Here is a 5889-nt window from a genome sequence, read left to right on the forward strand (position 1 = left end):
AAAAAAAATTGGGAGGGTTGCTAGCCAATGAGGGCAAAAAGCCTATGTCTATAGATTTTCTGGGAGTGGCTCTTAGTACTTCCCTGCCCAGTAGTAAAGGTAATGAAAAACTAGATCAATCAAAGAAAGGCTGGACTATTAAGGACTCAAATTCTTCAGAAATAGTTTTGTTTGTTTTTTTCTGTTTCTTCATTTTAACTCTGCCAAGTAAAAAGCACTGACCAGCTCAGGTTCTAGTTTAGGGCCAGGGAAACAGTGAATAAATAATGGAAAAATGAAGTCATAGATGTCAAATTCAGCCATGCAACCACTTATGAAACGAAGACTATCTGAATATTTTCTCTTTGCTTACTAAATGCATGTGTTTATTTGAACATGCTAACCACTTTCTTCTTCCCCATCCTTTTTTTCCTCATTACTGTTGCAGATTATACAAATTGTTGAGGTCGACTTTACAATTTAGGTAACAGAGCATTTAGGCATGCAGAAGCTGAATATTCAAAGGCACAGACTGCACCTGATTTCAGGCTATTGCCACTCAGCATCAAATCTGCTCAGCATTTCCCTCCTCATGATACTGGAATTGGATCCAGGCGTCCTCAAACTTTTTAAACAGGGGGCCAGTTCACTGTCCCTCAGACTGTTGGAGGGCTGGACTATAGTTAAAAAAAAAACAAACTATAAACAAATTCCTATGCACACTGCACATATCTTATTTTGAAGTAAAAAACGAAATGGGAACAAATACAATCACACCACCTCATGTGGCCCAAGGGCGGCAGTTTGAGGACCCCTGTTGGTGTTAAACATTGCCAGTAGAGGGCACGGGAAGGTCACTTCCAGAGAAAGGGGCTTCTTTCTGTTCTGGTTCTGGTGAACTTTCTTTGCTTCTACTTTCTAGGATGCTGAGTTGGGGTGGGGGAAAAGTAGTAGACTCAATCCCAGTGAGTTTCAAGTGAATGTCACTGGAAGTTTTTAGTGAATTCCACAGGATCCCACTGGCTCCCTAGTGGCTTAAATAACACCCCCTATTGGCAACTTCCCAGCAAGTTCCCTCCTTCCCTCCCTCCCTCCCTCCCTTCCTTCCTTCCTTCTTTCTTTCTTTGTTTTTCTTTAGACAGAGTCTCACTTTGTTGCCCTCAGTAGAGGGCTGTGGCGTCACAGCTCACAGCAACCTCAAACTCTTGGGCTTAAGTGATTCTCTTGTCTCAGCCTCCCAAGTAGCTGAAACTACAGGCATCCACTACAATGCACGGCTATTTTTTGTTGCAGTTGTCATTGTTGTTTAGCTGGTCCGGGCTGGGTTCGAACCCCGCAGCCTTGGTGTATGTGGCCAGCACCGTAACCCCTGTGCTACAGGTACTGAGACCCAAGCAAGATTCTTTAACAGCCTTGAGGCCATTTTGTATTGGTCAGTCTCAGCCAGAAATATCTCAGAGATGAACTTACCCCTTAGCAGACAATTCCCTGTTAGTAGTTAATAAATTTTTCATCTGTATTGAGGTAAAATTGACAAAATTATATATATTTAAGGCATACACCTAGGTATTTTGATATATGTATGCATTATGAAATGATCACCAGAAGCATACTAATTAACATATCCCTCACCACAAATTAATACATCTTTATATTGAACTTTCCTAACTAGACCGTAATTGATATAAGGGATTTAGGATCTACTATCTATGGAATCTATATTTCCTGCTCAATTTTTCCCTTACTTTGGAGTAGATATCCTGGAATGCCCCAGTCCACTGGGCCATTAAAACTTTTGCTAATGTGGTTAGGGCCCTGAATTTTTGTTAGGCTTAATCTTTCACCTTCTGCCTAGGCTGTATTATCAAATCCTCTGATATAATTATTCTTTCTTGCTTATCTGGTCCTATTAAAATGGTAAAGTCATCTATGTTGTAGACCAGTATAATACTCTATACAATGTCCAAATAATTAAGGTCCTGGAATCTATCCTGACAAAGCATGGAAGAGTTAATGTGGTTCTATAAGGCTGCTTAATCTGCTCTGCCAAGGCTACCCCCTTGGGTACAGCATCTGCAATGGAGGATGGTTCCTATTTGAGTTTGTGGTATCCTCTGTCATTCTCTAGGATCTATATGGTTTTTATAGAAGCCAAACTTAAACTTGTGAATTAAATGGGGGAAATAATAGTGGCATCATCTCTGCATCCCTTAGAGCTTAAATCTGTATTGATCTTTGCTGTGCCCCTCTACTGTGAGATGCAATATTATTTTTGATTGGCTATTTTAGCCAGTTTCAGAAGCTTTCATTTAGGTTTTCCCTATGTGACAGCTCTTACCTCAAGGAATTGGCATGGGGGTTCTCCAACCACTAAGTACACCTATTTTATAGGCAGAGACTAGAAAAATGCCTGCTGGTTGGGTCCATGGACCACGTGGATCCACTAACAGCCAGATCCAGAGGCCAATACTTTATTGATTACCTGGTCTCCCTGATATGCCCCACTCTAAAAATAAAGGCTTGATGACACTTTGGGCCCCTGGATATCACTGCCAACTCAGATCCTGTGTCCAACAGTTTTGTGAAATATCTAAATATTCCTCTTTTCTTAGCTTATTGGATTTTGTGATAGGTTCATTTTGGGAATGACCACATGTACTTGCTGTTGTGTTTCCCTGTCCTTCCTCCTGGGTACTTGACTCTGCCCAGTAGGAATTCCTTTCTGAAAGCTGGTTTGGGTCTAGAAAGTAAGCAAGAGAGAGTTTAGCTTTTATTTGGACAAGGAGTCTTAATGGGCCTAGGTCTCCTTGACATTATTTTGATTGCATAGTGTAGGCCAGGATTCGGAAACTTACTCCATGAAGGGCCAGATAATGCTATAGAATACTATTCAGCTATTACAAACATGGAGACTTTACATCTTTTGTATTAACCTGGATGGAGGTGGAACACATTCTTCTTAGTACAGCATCACAAGAACAGAGAAGCAAGAATCCAATGACTCAATTCTAATATAATGGTAGTAGATAAGCTAACACCAGGGATGGGGTAGGGGAATGAGGGATTGGGAAGGGGGATGAGGGAGTGGAATGAAGGGGTCACAGTGCATGGCATACTTCTTGAGGATAGGACACAATTATTATTATTATTATTTTTTTTTTTGTAGAGACAGAGTCTCACCCCATGGTCCTCGGTAGAGTGCCATGGCCTCACACAACTCACAGCAACCTCCAACTCCTGGGGCTCAAGTGATCCTCTTGCCTCAGCCTCCCGAGTAGCTGGGACTACAGGCGCCCACCACAATGCCTGGCTATTTTTGTTTGCAGTTTGGCTGGGGCCAGCTTTGAACCCGCAACCCTCGGTATATGGGGCCGGCGCCCCACCAACTGAGCCACAGGCACCGCCTGAGGATAGGACACAATTACAAGAGGGACTTTACCTAACAACAATCAGTGTAATCTAATTCTTTGTACCCTCAATGAATCCCAAACAATTTAAAAAAATAAATATTTTAGGCCTTGTCAGAAACAAAGTCCCTTTTACAACTACTCAGCCCTTCCACTGTAGCAGATAATCATCCATAAACAATATGTCAATGAATAACCATGGCTATGTTTCAATAAAACTTTATTTGTGGATATTAAATTTGAATCATATAATTTTCACATGCCGTGAAATATTCCTTGGATTTTTTTCAGCCACAAAAATGTAAGAATAATTCTTAGTTCAGGAGCTGTGCAAAAATTCATGGTGATAGGCTGGATTTGGCTTGGAGGCTATAGATTGCTGACCCCTGGTTAAAGCAACGCCCTTGTCGGCTTCCCATTTATCTTGTTCCTAGACATGCTATGTTCTCTGAACTGTTTCTATAGCTCTCTGCAGGCCAGACCCCTCAGGTGCCACTAAGGCTTTTATAGCAAAAAGATAATTGTGCCTTGATTCTAATAGTTAAGCACCACCACTTGGATTTATTGTCAATATTCTACCATCCCCACTGCGATCAGGGAGCCCAGTCAGTAACAGCATTTGTTAGCCATGGTCTACAGAGCTTCCTAGTGATTCTGGTGCTCTGCTCACCAGTGTATTCCCCATTGTATTGTAAAACCTAACATCTCCATGCTGCCTCTGTCCTGTCATAGAACACAGCTGGCTGTTGGGTTTTCAGCCTTACATAGTCTGCATACCCTTGCACCTCTACTCTTTTGAGCCTTTTGATCTCTCCATCTGCCATCACAGTTCTGGCATTTCTACTTCACTTAGCGTGAGATGTGCTTTCAAGCTTCTAAGAGCCATCTTAGTCTGTGTTCATTGTCTGCTTGGACCTTTGCCAGCATAGTAAGTCTTACATCACAGCATAGGGTGTCTAGGACCATAAGCTCCCCTTTATCCAACTTTATATCCTACCCTCTCTCATTAGCAGGATCCATCTCCACACATATTCCCCATGCTCCTGATGGTACATGTTAGCTAGTGTGTTGGTTGTAATCTCTTAATTCATGCCCATTTCACCCTGTTGTGTATTAAATCACCAGAAGTTATAATTTCCTATTCCTTCGAAGTCTAAGCTTCCTATATAAAAAATAAGATATATCGTCCATGATATTTACTTATAAACAGCATTAACTCTCTCTATTTTTGGCAGAAAGGAGAATTGTTTTTTAGAGGCTAGACTATAATAGAGGCAGGAGAAGAGGCTCAGGCTTGGAAGCCATACACCTGAGAAAAATGCCCTACTACACTCTCTCTCATGGTAGAGACCCTTCTGTTGCCACAGTTGCTGGACACAGACATTACATCTAGCATCATGGATGTGTGCAGTGCCACCCACAGACCACTGTCTCTTCCACTTCTGGGGCTTGTTTGTTTCATCTTCTTTCATGCCAGAAAGTGGAGTCCACAGGATGCCTGTTCTCACACATGTCTCCCTTCTGAATAGACGTCCCCAGTAAATGAGTCTCATTAAGGAAGGCTGGATCACATTCCTATGTCCTGGTTGCCAAGAAGTCTGGAAAAAATGATTCTGTTTTCTACCTTAGGAACGCAATATTTGTAAAGTGAGAAATCCCCCAAACAGGAAGCCTGTTTAAATGCTGCCAAGTGGTCACACAGAAAATGAAATTACACTAGAGAAGGAGAGCTATGAACAGTAAAGGCCTAATACTCAGAGTAAGAAGTCCAGATGGTCTCTAAGCACCCTCCCAGCTCTGATGTTCTTGGCTTTTATGATCCTAACAAGAATATTTCTTTGCATTTAAAGCACATAGAAACATAACATAAAACCAAGACATTCGCAAAACTCTTAGCCATGATTTTGTAAATTTGACTGTCTAATTCTGTCTAGTACCAAAATACATGTGCATATACACATGACACACACATCTACATACACCCATTTATATAACTAGCTTGGCTTATCTAGTTTTCAAGCTAAAAACATCATCCAACTTCCTATTTCTAAGAATAAGAAGAAATTTTGGTTACTATAAATAAAATTATTTAAATATTTTAATTTATAAAGTAAAAAAAATTCTAATTTCAATTATTTCCCAAGACATATTCCTAAAACCTCCTTGGCTACCTGTTCAATCAAAGGATTTGGAGATGGTTCAAGGAACCTAAGTTTTTGGTTACTTTTTCATACATTAAGGTTACTTGAATTTCAGCTCAATTTAACCTATCAGCTTTACTTGAATTTCAGATTAGGTATGTTTTGCTTTCTCACCAACACTCCTAAAGATTATGTGCATATAATTTATTCCTCTAAGCAGCACACTTTCATAATTCTCAGTTGAGGAAGAGGCATGTCCATCAGTTGAAAATCGTTACTTTAGCCCATCCTAGATTCCTCATCCTTTGACAGCATGAGTGGAATGCCATAGGCCATGCATCCAGGGCAGACTGTTAGTTGCC

The sequence above is a fragment of the Nycticebus coucang genome, chromosome 17, assembly GCF_027406575.1.
Source record: "Nycticebus coucang isolate mNycCou1 chromosome 17, mNycCou1.pri, whole genome shotgun sequence".
Taxonomy (NCBI): Eukaryota; Metazoa; Chordata; class Mammalia; order Primates; family Lorisidae; genus Nycticebus; species Nycticebus coucang.